The 14,439-nt window shown below is 40.4% G+C and overlaps 2 long non-coding RNA genes across 3 annotated transcripts in view; one reads left to right on the top strand and one right to left on the bottom strand.

The window, feature by feature from the left end:
* Window positions 1-6,102, bottom strand: part of LOC101137671 (uncharacterized) — a 106,194-nt gene extending 100,092 nt beyond the window's left edge. Inside the window, exons 1-2 of the long non-coding RNA XR_008670332.2 lie at window positions 5,936-6,102; window positions 2,186-2,240 (exon numbers count right to left, since the gene is read on the bottom strand). This is a non-coding gene — a long non-coding RNA (uncharacterized lncRNA). The remainder of the gene's footprint in view (window positions 1-2,185; window positions 2,241-5,935) is intronic.
* Window positions 6,103-6,113: 11 nt separating this feature from the next.
* Window positions 6,114-14,211, top strand: LOC129525830 (uncharacterized). Of its 2 annotated transcripts, none has more exons than XR_008670335.2 (3): window positions 6,114-6,284; window positions 7,139-7,261; window positions 14,164-14,211. It is a non-coding gene; the product is annotated as an uncharacterized lncRNA (long non-coding RNA). The 2 variants fall into 2 exon arrangements; XR_008670334.2 differs by having other exon boundaries at window positions 7,121-7,261.
* The last annotated feature ends 228 nt before the right edge of the window (window positions 14,212-14,439 follow it).

Here is a 14,439-nt window from a genome sequence, read left to right as displayed (position 1 = left end):
TGTCTCTTGAGAAAATTGCGTGCATGCTCCAGGATTTGAGTGACATCTCTAAATTCATAGCACCTCCAGTAGATTGAGGAGTGGTCCCAAAAAGATGTGTCCAAATATGAACCATTGCCTGTTGATGTGACCTTATTTGGAAATAGGTTATTTGGAGATGAAATTAAGCTAAAGATCTCGAGATTAGATCCTCTTAGGTTTAGGTTGGACCCTAAATCCAATAATGAGTGCACATGTACCCTAAAACTTAAAGTATAATAAAAAATAAAAATAAAAATAAAAAAAATAAAAATTAAAAAAAAATAATAATAATAATAATGAGTGTTCCTGTAAGAGAAAGGAAAGAAGGAAATACTGACACACACAGAGCGGAAGGCCATATGGAGATGAAGGCGGCAGACTGGAGTCAAGCAGCCCCAAGCCAAGGAATGCCAAGGGTTGCCAGGAGCCAACAGAAGCTAAGAGAGAGGCATGGCATGCATTCGCCCTTGCAGCCTCCAGAGAGAACCAACTGCCAACACATTGATTTTGGACTGCTGGCCGACGGAACCACACAAGAATAAGTTTCTGTTGTTTTAAGCTGCCAAGTTTGTGGTAATTTGTCACAGCAGCCCTAAGAATCTAATACAGCACTCAAATGTGCATCTAAGTTCTGTGGCCTCTCTCTGAGTTCCAGACAAACATCTACAACTGCCAACGTTACATCTCAGAGGAACCTAAACTCATCGTGTCTCTGATTTAATCCAACATCTTGTCTGCCCAAGCCCATACCCCAACATGGCTTCGTTCTGTCTCCCCAACTCAGTGGATGGTATCGCTATTCATCCAGTTCCATCAACCAGTTCTCTGGGTGTCACCCATGATGCTACCCTCTACTTTCTTCCCATAACCAGTCACCAAATCCAGGCAATTTTACCCCCTAAATGTCTCTTAAGTCTCTCCATTTATGTCTATTTTTACTGTCACACCTCAGTCCAGTGAGCATCAGCTCTTGCCTGGACTATTGCTGCAGCCTCCTAACCAGTCTGCCTACTTCAAATCTTGCCCTCTACAGTCAGTTCTCAGCCCAGCAGCTAGAGTGATCTTATAAACATAAATCAAGTCACATCATAGTCCTTCGATGGCCTCACATAGCCCTAGGCCTGCAAGGCCCCCCATTGCCTGACCCCCCAACTACTTTTTGAGTCTTGGCTCACAAACTTTTTCCTCTAGCTCCCTGAGCTCCAGCCATTCTGGCTCTTTTTTCCTCCCCAGAAACCCTTGTAATATAGCAGGACCTCTGGTTTTAAATATCCTACAATTCAAATCCTGGCTCAGCCTCTTCTAGCTGTGTAACTTTGAGCAACTTACTTAATTTTTGTGTCTAGGTTAGGAGAAGCAGGCGGGGAAGCTAGGAAGTCCATTTCCCCATCTGGAAAATGGTAATAACAATAATTTTTACTTTACTGAATTGCTGTAAGTATTAAACGACCTGATTCACATCAGTCATTTAGCAAAGTATCCATTACATTCTAAATATCAGTGTTACCATCTTCTAACAACTTCACCGTCTCCCACTACAAGGAATTTCCTATACCTACCATATCTCCACATCCTCCACCTAATCCATTCCCCATTATCCTTCAAACGTTGTCGCCAATGCCTTCAGGGAATTATCCAACCATCAGCCTACCTTGGGGTCCTCTACAGAATTTCAGGGTCCCATGTAGCCTTTATTCCTAGCGTTTATCACAGCAAGACTTGAGTCTTACCATGCACAACTCTTACATTACCAAAACAATTGCTTATCCAACAATGGACACATTGAAACCCTGGAATTTCTTCTAATGGAATTTTTTTGACCATGTATTTTTTAATGGTATGATAAACACACTGAGAACAATTTTCAAGGTGAGTGATAATGGAGTGATTCGCTAGGCAGCCGATGGCTTGTTGAAGATGCTGTATCAGCTCACTCTCCACATTATAAACAGGCAGCATGGGTCAAAATGGACAGATCAAAAATGACTCTGTCAGAAGTATTTCACTATGACAATCTTAATGCTTACAAATGAACAAGAGATGGTAGGGAGGTACTAGGTGAGAGATAACTTTGGAAATACATGGCAAATGCAAATAGATAATATGAACAGATTGTACCCAACACATTTAAACATTTTCTCCTTCACGTTCCGTAGAATCTCACCTGAAGATTTTCCTCTGAACTCTGCTTTCACTTGGTTGTCCAGTGACCAGGAACCCTGATAATAAAATGGCAATAATGTTATGCTCTCCCTAACAGTAGTGATATAGTTTTTATTTCTGCATCCCTAACATAAAGTTTAGGGTCAGTCTCACAGGAACTTCTCAGAAAGTGCTAATTGATCAAATAAATGAATGTTTTTGGATACCAATTAACAACACAGTTGTTCCTCAGAGAGATCCCTCAAGAAGTATGGCCATTTGACAAGAGTTGTAACCTGAGGGCTTCAGCGAACATGTGATACTACAATTCCTATGCAGTGTGAACCAAAAAGTATTTGAGACAAATTTCAATCAATTTAGAAAATCTACTTTGCCAAGGTTAAGGATGAGTCCATGACATAGCCTCCAGAGGTCCTCAGAACATGTGCCCAAGGTGGCTGGGGCACAGCTTGCTTTCATACATTTCTAGGGAGACATAATACATCAGTCAATGCATGTAAGATTTACATCAGTATGATCTAGAACAACTCAAAAGGTGGGGGCTTCCAGGTCAGAGGTAGATTTAAATTTTTTCTGATTGGCAGTTGGTTGAAAGAGATAGGAATGTGTGGGTTATGATAAAGGGTTGTGGAGACCAACGTTTTATCAAGCAGATAAAGCCTCCAGGTAGCAGGTTTCAGAGAGAATAGACTGTAAATGTTTCTTATCAAACTTAAGGTCTGCGTTGATGTTACTGCTGGAGGGGTATAATGAGGCATGTCCGACTCCTCTTCCATCATGGCCTGAACCAGATTTTCAGGTCAATGCTGGAATGCCCTTGGCCGAGAGGAGGGGTCCATTCAGATGGTTGGGGGGGGCCTTAGAATTTTATTTTTGGTTTACATGCTGTTTTGGGCTTCCCACAGCCAAGTTCCCTGGATTTTCCCCTTGGGAGCCTCCCCTTCTCTACTCTCATTCTTTTTTTTTTTTTTTTTTTATTATACTTTAAGTTTTAGGGTACATGTGCACATTGTGCAGGTTAGTTACATATCTATACATGTGCCATGCTGGTGCGCTGCACCCACTAACTCGTCATCTAGCATTAGGTATATCTCCCAATGCTATCCCTCCCCCCTCCCCCCACCCCACAACAGTCCCCAGAGTGTGATGTTCCCCTTCCTGTGTCCATGTGCTCTCATTGTTCAATTCCCACCTATGAGTGAGAATATGCGGTGTTTGGTTTTTTGTTCTTGTTTGTGCTTTGGGTGGAACACACGGGTAGGTGTTCAACCATGAGCTATAATCCTGGACATGTGACCCAAACCTAGCCAATCAGAACATCACATCCTCCTAGACACAGCAATTGGTTCTGAGATGGACACGTAATCCAAGCCATGGCAATCAGTCCAATTGGAGCCAATCCTGAGTCTTTTGTTTGAATAACCAGAAAGAGTTGGTGAGAACCAGACTCTTTTCCACTGGTCTTGGGGAAGCAACCCTGAAAGCCAGGAACAACCTAAGGCCATCAGTAGAGGAGGGCCATCAGCAAGGAAATCAACCCAAAGGAAGCAGAACCCAGAGAAGGAGAAATATCAGGTCTTGAAGACATGTTTGGAGCCCCTGGATCTAGCCATACCTGAACTCACATTGCCCCTGGACTGTTGCCATGTGACCCAACAAAGTCTTTTTTTTTTTTTACTTAAATTAGTTTGACTTTCCTGTCACTTGCAGCAAAGAAGACCCTGATTAATACTCTATTTTCTGAAAACATCTGAGTTTTTTGATGCCTTTAACCTAAGAATTTCAGCTTTAATACACTATATGAGTAATTAATGATGCAGGTCTCAGGAGGGTGAAGCAGGAGTTACCAGGTCACAAAGGCCCCAAGGGTAACATGTGAAGATCTAGACATTTCTACAGCATAACTAGTGATAACTGTGAAACTTCCAAGGACTCAAGTGGTTAAAGTTAACTGTATCTGAAATTCAAACACTAACTGGAATTAGTCACATTTAACTGGAATTAGAATGCATTAGGTCACCTATTTCCATTGTAATACCAAATTAGTTCCCATTAATTGGCCCCTATTTATTTTCAGTCACTTGCTTCTGTCAGATATTTGTACTGGCATTTCAGTCAGGAAGACGTTAGCTAGGCCTAATTGCTCAGACTGTATTTCACAGACAGCCTGTGCTATCAGATAGCTCTGGAAAGAAAACAATAGATGGCTTAACATGCAACTCTAGGAATGTCAGGTATGTGGTCATAAAATCTAATAATTTCAGAGCAGGGAGAGCCTTAGATTAGCTGCTAACCTTCCCTATGGCCCAAAACATTAAGTGGCCCCACAGCTAAAGTCATTTCTGACTGTTTTTTAAAAGACATTTTCTTAAAGAGTAAAAATCATGACTGTCATACAAATAGAAAATGAACACGTCAAAGGTTTTATTTTATTCACCAATTAATGAGGAAACCCTAAGGTGTTAAACTGGTTCAAAGGAGAATTCAAAGAGCAGACGCCTATGTAGGCAATCAGAAATGCCCAGCAATGAGGAAATGCATTTGTTAATAGATGCAAGACTGGTTTTCTCCACCAAACATTCATTTGCATTGACTCTGGATGAGAATCATTTACATTACTATGGTTTTTTTTTTTTTCATTTACAGAGTTATAAAATAGCTCAAAGACAGTGAAAGGCGCAGACTACTATGAACTTAAAGAACCCAAATTAAAGTACTGGATAGCACCCAGCCATATGATACCCAGTAATTCTTTTCTCTCCATGCCATTCAAAAATTTTTAGTTTTTCCTCTCAGTATATGATGTTTGCATTAACCAAAATATATTACACGTTATTAGAGCATTTTTGTTATTAGAGCAGTGAGGTTTGAAAAACCTCACTGAGCCTCAGTTTCCTCATTTTGAAAGAAAGGAAATTGTAATATTCATCTTGTAGGGTGTGGTAAAGATTAAACGCAATAATGTCTGGGAAATCCCCTAGAACAGCACACCCAGAACCTAGTTTAGGGAAAAATTTATGCTTCAATGGAAAACTATGCATTGTCTAGGGTATACCCTTCCAGATAATCTGATTCTGATTCTATGGGAGCTCTGTAACTGTATTACTGCCTAATAAAGTTACAGTCATTTATCTAAGTACTGTAGTAATTACAGTACTTACATTCAGTAATTTTGTCTATAGACATGAAAATAAATTCTGTCTGTTAGGGAGAGAACCTGTCTCTTCCCCCGACAATAAAGCCAGTTTTGCAGTCGCTTGCAAATTTATTTCATTATTTCTGATCTATAAAAGTCTTTGTGGTTTGACTTCTCCTTTAAACCAATTGTAACATTTGTCAAAGGCTGGCTCCACTAATACCACAGACACAACCTCTTGATAAGACAAAGCTGAGTTCATTGCTTACTGCAGTAAAGGAAACACTGTTAGGAGCAGCAAATCCATACGGGTCTACAGCAACCTCAATTCTTGCCTCCTCAGAGAAAGAATTTGACATAAGGCAAAGGAAAGGGCATAAGACAGAGTGAGAGACCGTGGCAAGTTTTAGAGCAGGAGTGAAAGAAAGTAAAGTACACTTGTAAGAGGGCCAAGGGGGCCACTTGAGAGATTCAAGTCTGCAGTTTGACCTTTAACTTGGGGTTTTATACGCTGGCATTCTGCATGCGTAATGGCCTGCCAGCCCTGGGGGTGTTGCATGCGCAGTGTGTTTACCTTAGTTGTGTACATGCTCATACGCCGCATTCTTCCCTTACCAGTCAAGCGTTCCTAGAGGAAGGTCAAACACCAGTTAAACTCCACCATTTTGCCTCTTAGTGCGCATGCTTGAGCCCGCTTACCCAGCTGCTGAGATTTTATCGGGAAGCTACTGATCAGCAGCTTCAGGTGTTTTCTGTCTACTGGGAGACTGCCTTTCCCCGGCGTTGGCTGGGACCAATTATCATTTTAGAGACAGTTTAACAACTGCCTAACCATCACCTGATGGTCACCTGACATTCTTGGGCTGGGAGTTCGCGGGGCTCTCCTGCTGTGCTCACCATTGCCTAACTATCTACTGTAACAATACCACCTAGCAAAGCTGTGGCCGTGTCTTGCAGGAAGAAGGTGAGGTCAGAATTTATTAAGAATTGGAAGTTGATTTAAGGTGGGCTTTGAAAGCCCAGATATGATTAGGATTGGGTAAGGTTCATGGTACAACAGTTCAGAATTGCTAGAAACAGCAACGTGACAATTTCAAAGCAAGAGAGGTGAAGAATCTTCAGGAAGTTTTAATAATCAACATCTGCCTGTGTAGCCCACTCTAATGAAGACACAAGAATAGCACAATGTCATGTTAATGCAGAGTAGGGTGTGTTTGGTTCTCAGCACCCAGCCTGAATATGAGGTAAGGAGACTTCTGTTCTCAGCCCCTCCTGAGGTCATTTTTCAGCCTCAGTTGAAGGATAAACCATTGATTTCTGAGGATGTAATCAATCCAGCTCTTTACCACTATTAGAGGTGTCATAATTGCATATCAAGATTCTATCAATAATTGCATCTAAGTTTCTGGAGGTGGTTGTTTCAACCTCTAAAAGGGTCAGATTTTCCAGTTCTTTCTGCCTTCCTTTTGACAGAACATTTGATGGGACAGCTGCTGAGCAACAGCATTTATGACTCCAGAGATCACACATGTGAACCCTGCCACACAGACAAATACTAAAGCAGGATTATGATCAGTTTGTTCTTCACTTCTCAGTCAGGAGCCAAGGGCATCCAGGTTACACTAAAAGAACAGATCCCATCCCCCAATCTGAAGAGTTCACAGAACCAGACATGGAGTTGTTAACCAAATGACCTAAGTTTCTGATTTCTTTGTTTACTTCCCCAGGTCTTTTTATTAATATTAAAAATCTAAGAGAGGTCTGCAGAGATTTACATATGACATTCTTCTCCTAAAACAGCACATGTTCTTCCTCCAGAGTCCAATATGATGTCTAAAGCAGATGTGTTCTGAACCCACCACTTGTCCAATTTCATCGTCTTCTTGGATGAGGAGTTCTGTGGCTTAGAGGAGAAAAAGAAACCTTTTTCTCTACTCTCAGGTACTGTGAGTGGGACTTGTGAATTAATCTGACAAAAGACATTAAATGAGGAAAAAGGCATACAAATTTTATTTGATGTTAATATTTTAATTTTTATGTAGACAGAGGCATTTTTACAAGTGAAGACCCCAAACAAGCAGTTAGCCCTGGGGGATTATATACCATTTTAACAACGGGCACTAAATCCTGTGTGAGAGAAGTAACAAGACAAAGGAAAGTTAGGGTTTAGGCTCCTAGGGGCAGCAAATTGTGGGAAGGTGACTAGAACATGTATGGTAAATAAGGGTTGTTTAGTAAGGTTTGTTATGAAGAGAGTCATCCTTCTCTTCCTAATACGGGGAACACCTTTACAAATAGAAATTTATGTCAGTTTTACAAAGGGAAATATAAGTCCGCTTTTAAGCAAAAAAGGGGAGAGCAGAGAATTCTTCCTGTGCCTGCTATTTCTCAGTTTCCTTCAGCTCAAAATAATTCTTATGCCAAAGTGACATATTTTGGGGTGACAATTCTGGTACCCTGCAGTGGCCTTCATGGCATTGTCTAAATTGCTTGCTATTCTCTTAACCATACCAGGTAGGATTCCCCCAACTTTTCACACCTCTTATAAGCATGAATAAAGAGACATAAGGAAACGGAAAAAATTCAAAATCCAGAATTCCCTTGAAGTGAAGATCTACTGGTCTCTTTTTCCTAGAGGATAAATCAATGAGACAATAAATAAATAAATAACCTTTATATTATAGGTGAAGACAATAAGCAGTAAAACAAGGAAACAAGGTCATCAAAATTGAACAAATTTTGCTAAGATTCTAATACATTTTATAGCTTTTCAGAAGCATTTACACATACTACAATCTTCTTTTTCCCTTAACAAAAACATATATTATTAACTTGCATAAAAACACGTACCTCTCTGCCAAGATTATTCCTAATAGAGTCTCATTCAGGTATATTCAGTTATAATTTTTAACCAAAGTAAACTTCTTTCCCAGAGAAAACTGGGGTAAGCAGGAAGTGTGGATAATTGTCCACTGTCACACATCAGCACTTTGCAGACTAGCAGAGCTCATGAATATAACACAATTTTCTACAGCTACACACAACCCTAATACAACTTCTCAAAGTGGCAAAAATGATCACATTCATTAACAGGCACAAAGATAGCATATAAAAATAAGAAGCAAAAGTATACAAACTTTAAGTTATGCTTAATAATTAACGTTTTAATATGCTATCTTACTCAGAAATTATATTGTCATCCAATGACTATCTATTCATTAACTAAATTTAATAGTTCCAAATATCTTGGAAATTAATAGTCTAACAGACTACAAAACATAATTAGTGTTGAAGTAAAATTTTTCAGAATAAGTCAACACAAATACATATTTTTCATAACCATAAGTATTAAATAGAAGTAAGCCTAGTTTATTTGATCAGTTAACCTGTGTAAGTTTAAGAATATACCCAATTAAGGCTGGGCGCGGTGGCTCACGCCTGTAATCCCAGCACTTGGATCACAAGGCAGGTGGATCACAAGGTCAGGAGATCGAGACCATCCTGGCTAACATGGTGAAACCCCATCTCTACTTAAAAATACAAAAAATTAGCTGGGCATGGTCATGGGCGCCTGTAGTCCCAGCTACTAGGGAGGCTGAGGCAGGAGAATGGCGTGAACCTGGGAGGCAGAGCTTGCAGTGAGCCGAGATTGTGCCAGCCTGGGTGACAGAGCGAGACTCCGTCTCAAAACAAACAAACAAACAACAAAAAAGAATATACCCAATTAGAATAAAATCATAAGCTTCTATTATACTTTACCCTGATAAATCAGAGAAAATATAACTTTTTCATTAAGCCAAAAATAATAAGTCTCATTAGCAAAATTTCACTGAAAGCATGTAAACTCAGACTCTTAGACCGTTTAAGTTTCTATAAGATTATCATCTTTAACATATCAAAAGTATTTATTCAATTTTTTTAATTTCTGGGAATTTTTTAAAATATTCAGTTGATAGAAGCACTTATTTCAAATAAATCAATTAGAAGGGCTCCTTTAATCTTTAAAGTTTCCTCTGAGCACCTCATTGATTAGTCACTGCATTTTTTACACAGAGTCATCTCTCCACATCCGTGGGCTTCACATTCATGGATTTAACCAACCTCAAATTGAAAATATTCTTTAAAAAATGTACATCTGTACTGAACATGTAGACTCTTTTTCTCTTCATTATGCTCTAAACAATACAGTATAACAAATATTTACACAGAATTTACATTGTATTGGGTATGGATATGGTTTGGCTCTGTGTCCCCAAATCTCATCTTGAATTGTAATCCCCACATGTAAAGAAAGGGACCTAGTAGGACATGACTGGATGATCATGGTGGTGGTTTCCCCCATGCTGTTCCCATGAGATCTGATGGTTTTAAAGTGTTGACAGTTCCTCCTTCACTGGCTTTCTTCTATTTCCTGCCACCTTGTGAAGAAGGTGCTTGCTTCCCCCTTGCCTTCTGCCATGATTGTATGTTTCCTGAGGCCTCTCTAGCCATGTCAACTGTGAGTCAATTAAACCTCTTTCCTTACAAATTACACAGTCTCAGGGAAGTTCTTTACAGCAGTGTGAAAATGAACTAATACAGTAAATTGGTACCAGGAGTAGGGTACTGCTATAAAGATGCTTGAAAGGTGGACGAAACTTTGGAACCAGGTAATGCACAGAGGTTGGAAAAGTTTGGAGGGCTCAGAAGAAGACAGGAAGATGTGGGAAAGTTTGGAACTTCCTAGAGACTTGTTGAATGGCTTTGACCAAAATGTTGATAGTGAGATGAACAATGAAGTCCAGGCTGAGGTGGTCTCAGATGGAGATGAGTAACTTACTGGGAACTGGAGTAATGGTCACTCTTGCTATGCTTTAGCAAAGAGACTGGTGGCATTTTGCCCCTGCCCTAGAGATCTGTGGAACTTTGAACTTGAGAGAGATGATTTAGGGTATCTGGTGGAAGAAATTTCTAAGTGGCAAAGCATTCAAGAAAAAACAGAGCATAAAAGTTTAGAAAATTTGCAGTCTGACTACGAGGTAGAAAAGAAAAACCAATTTTATAGGGAAAAATTCAAGTCAGCTGCAGAAATTGCATAAGTAATGAGGAGCCAAATATTAATCACCAAGAAAATGGGGTAAATATCTCCAGGGCATGTCAGAGATCTTCACAGCAGTTCCTCTCATCACAGACATGGAGGCCTAGGAGAGAAAAATGGTTTTGCGTGCTGGGCCCAGGGCCCCTGCTGCTCTGTGCAGCCTCAGGACATGGCACCCTGCATCCCAGCCACTTCAACTCCAGCCATGACTAAAAACAGCTCAGCCCATTGCTTCAGAGGGTGCAAGCCCCAAGCCTTGGCAGCTTTCATGTGGTGTTGTGCCTGTGGCTGCACAGAAGTCAAGAATTGAGGTTTGGCCACCTCATGTTCTCACTCATAAGTGGGAGCTGAACAATGAGACCACATGGACACAGGGAGGGGAACGTCACACACCAGAATCTGTCAGGGGGTGAAGGGCAAGGGGAGGGAGAGCATTAGGACAAATACCTAATGTATGTGGGGCTTAAAACCTAGATGACAGATTGATAGGGGAGCAAACCACAATAGCACATGTATACCTATGTAACAAACCTGCATGTTCTGCACATGTATCTGATACTTAAAGTAAAATAAAAAATAAAAAAGAAGAAGAAGAAGAGACATCAGAATATCTCCTCTATATTGTTTGACTTTCTACAGTAAATAAATACATAAATAAACAAAGAATTGAGATTTGGGAACCTCCGCCTAGATTTCAGAGGCTGTATGGAAATGCCTGAATGTCCAGGCAGAAGTCTGCTGCAGGGTTAGAGCCCTCATGGAGAACCTCTGCTAGGGCAGTGCAGAAGAGAAATGTGGGATTGGAGTCCCCACACAGAATCCTCACTGGGACACTACCTAGTGAAGCTGTGAGAAGAGGGCCACTGTCCTCCAGACCTCAGAGTGGTAGATCCACCAACAGCTTGCATCATGCACCTGGAAAAGCTGCAGGCAGTCAACACCAGCCCATGAATGAGCTACCCAAGGCCACGCAAGCCCACCCCTTGCATTGGTATGCCCTGGATGTGAGGCATGAAGTCAAAAACTATTATTTTGGAGCTTTAAGATTTAATCACTGCCCCGTTGGCTATCAGACTTGCATAGAGCCTGTAGCCCCTATATTTTGGGCAATTTCTCCCATTTGGAATGGAAGCATTTTCCAATGCCTGTAATGCCATTGTATCTAGGAAGTAACTAACTGGCTTTTGATTTTATAGGCTCATAGGTGGAAGGGACTTGCCTTGTCTCAGATGATACTTTGGACTTGGACTTTTGGGTTAATCCTGGAATGAGTTAAGACTTTGGAGAACTGTTCAGAAGCCATGACTGTTTTGAAATGTGAGAAATACATGAGATTTTGGAGGGGCCAGGGGTGAAATGATATGGTTTGACCTTTTGTCCTCACCCAAATCTCATCTCAAATTGTAATCCCCATGTGTCAAGGGAGGGACCTAGTGGGAGGTGATTGGATAACAATGGTGGTTTACCCCATGCTGTTCTCATGATACTGAGTGAGTTCTTTTTTTTTTTTCTTTTTTTTTTTTTTTTTTTGAGATGGAGTCTCACTTTGTCACCCAGGCTGGAGTGCAGTGGGGCAATCTTGGCTCACTGCAAGCTCCGCCTCCCAGGTTCATGCCATTCTCCTGCCTCAGCCTCCTGAGTAGCTGGGACTACAGGTGCCCACCACCACGCCTGGCTAATTTTTTGTATTTTTAGTGGAGACAGGGTTTCACCGTGTTAGCCAGGATGGTCTCGATCGATAGTGAGTGAGTTCTTATGAGAGCTGATGATTTTACAAGTGTTGACCATTTCTCCTTTGCTGGCTTTCTTCTCTCTCTTGCCACCTTGTGAAGAAGGTGCGTGCTTCCCCTTTGCCTTCTGCTATGATTGTAGGTTTCCTGAGCCCTCTCTAGTCAGGTGGAACTGTGAATCAATAAAACCTCTTTCCTTTACAAATTACCCAGTCTCAAGGAAGTTATTTTAGCAGTGTGAAAATGGACGAATACAGGTATTATAAGTAATCTGGAGATTATTTAAAGTATATAGGAGGTTATATGTAGGTTATATGCAATTACTACACCACTTTATACTGGTTATTTGAGTATCTGCAATTTTTTGTATCCTGAAACCAATTCCTCATGGATACCGAAGGAAGACTGTATTTTCTCTATTGTTTTTTAGCCAAGACAGGGCAATTCTTTTTGCAATGTCTTTTTTTTAAATATGTACTACTATCTTTATTAAGAGACTCCCTCCTTTGGAGTTGAATGACTAATGTGGGAGCATCCAGATGTTTTATTGGTAAGGCCATAAATTTATTCAGATTTCCACTTCGTTTTTGTCCTAAGCTCTTTTCAAAGCACTCAGCAAGGAATTGGGAGTTCTGGCAGTAGGGTCATTTCCTATTCTAATCTATTCTTATGTGCTAAATTCCCAACTTCTGACTTGGCAATATTTATTTGTGAAAAGTTAAAGGAGAGCCAGGGCTGCATCTGCTTCAAGATCTTCTCCTGAATGGTGTCTAAAGGTATAAAGAACTATCTCTGAAGTCTCCAAAGAACTCATCCTTTCCTTGCTTCCGACTGGATTACAGTCTAATCTACCTTCATAGAGAAGACTTTGGGTTAGACTCCAAAAGACCTTATCCAACATTTACAGCTTTTCTAAGGCCCTCTGATTTTCTGTAAAAGCCCGGGTCCTTTTAAATTGTTCTTGAGAGCTTCCAACCCTGCTCTTTCTATCCAGTCCTTAGCATGTAAGATTACCACTAGCACATGAATTTATTGATAAGATTAGTGAGTCCTGCATTATACATTCATAAGATAATTTCTCTGCAAATTTCTCCCTGTCCTGTCTGGGCTTTGAAAAGTCTTTTGACAATGGCTCTCAGCTAAGACTGAGACCAGGGTTTGAAATCAACAGAAAAGGGTTTGTTTGTTCTGAGGGAGATTTAACTCTAAGAGACAATGGAGCTTAAGGTGATGCAGGAGAGCCTAGAGGGAGGAAGAGCAAATCAGAGGGATAAATGGGGCAGAAGGAAATGGAAGCATATAGGATTTCGGGAGAGTAGTAGTATAAAGGCTATTATTAGGTTAAAATTGTGATTCAGGAGGGTCTAAAGAGAGAAATTGATTTAAGATTATTTAAAATTTTGCTTTGGCCAAGTAATATCTTAGAAAAAAGATTTTGGAATCTGAATATTTCAGATTTTTTTATAAGCATTAAGAAATGAGGACCATTGGAAGTTTAAAGTGCTCCTTTTTGAACTGAACTTCTCAGTCCTCATGGCCTGCTTCAGGAAAGGGCTTATTTCAGTGCCTATGCTTGTCTACTTCCCTATGAATTTTCTCTTCCTGATAGACAACAAATATGACAAGAGAGGCAAACAGCAGTGCTAGTACGAAAAGACTTCCATCAACCATATACATTTTTTTTTTCCAATTTGGGCACCTAAGAAGAGTTTCTTAATCCTAGAAATTAAAATTATAAACTCAGCATCTGGGAGCTCAATGAAAGAGATCAAAGTTCCAACCACTGCAAGATTCATTCACCCCATTGATTAGGTCTTATGACCTAATCACCTCTTAAAGATCCCACCTCTGAATACTGTTACAATGGCAATAAATTTCAACATGAGTTTTGGAATGACATTAAAGCCAAAGCAGTTATAAAAGTGAGTTCAGCTCTCTCTTGTTTTTTCTCTCTCTCTGTCTCTCTCTCTTTCCCTCTCTCCCTCCTCTCTCTCATGCTCTCTTGCCCTTCTGCCTTCTACCATGGGATGATGCAGCATGACCACCCTTGCAAGATATGAGACCCTCCACCTTACACTTGCCACCCTCCAGAACTGTAAGCAATACATCTCTGTTCTTTATAAACTACCTAGTCTTAGGTATTCTGTTATAGTAGGAGAAAACAAATTAAGACAGAAAATTGGTACAGAGAAGTGGAGCTGTTACTATAACAAATACCTGAAAATGTAGAAGCAGCTTTGGAACTGGGTAATGTGTAGAAGGCGGGAGAATTTGGAGGAGCAGGCTAGAAAAAGCCTAGATTGCTATGAATA

The sequence above is a fragment of the Gorilla gorilla genome, chromosome 10 (assembly GCF_029281585.2).
Source record: "Gorilla gorilla gorilla isolate KB3781 chromosome 10, NHGRI_mGorGor1-v2.1_pri, whole genome shotgun sequence".
Lineage (NCBI taxonomy): Eukaryota > Metazoa > Chordata > Mammalia > Primates > Hominidae > Gorilla > Gorilla gorilla.
Note: the sequence above shows the minus strand (reverse complement) of the source record. Positions and strands in the feature narration are given on the sequence as shown.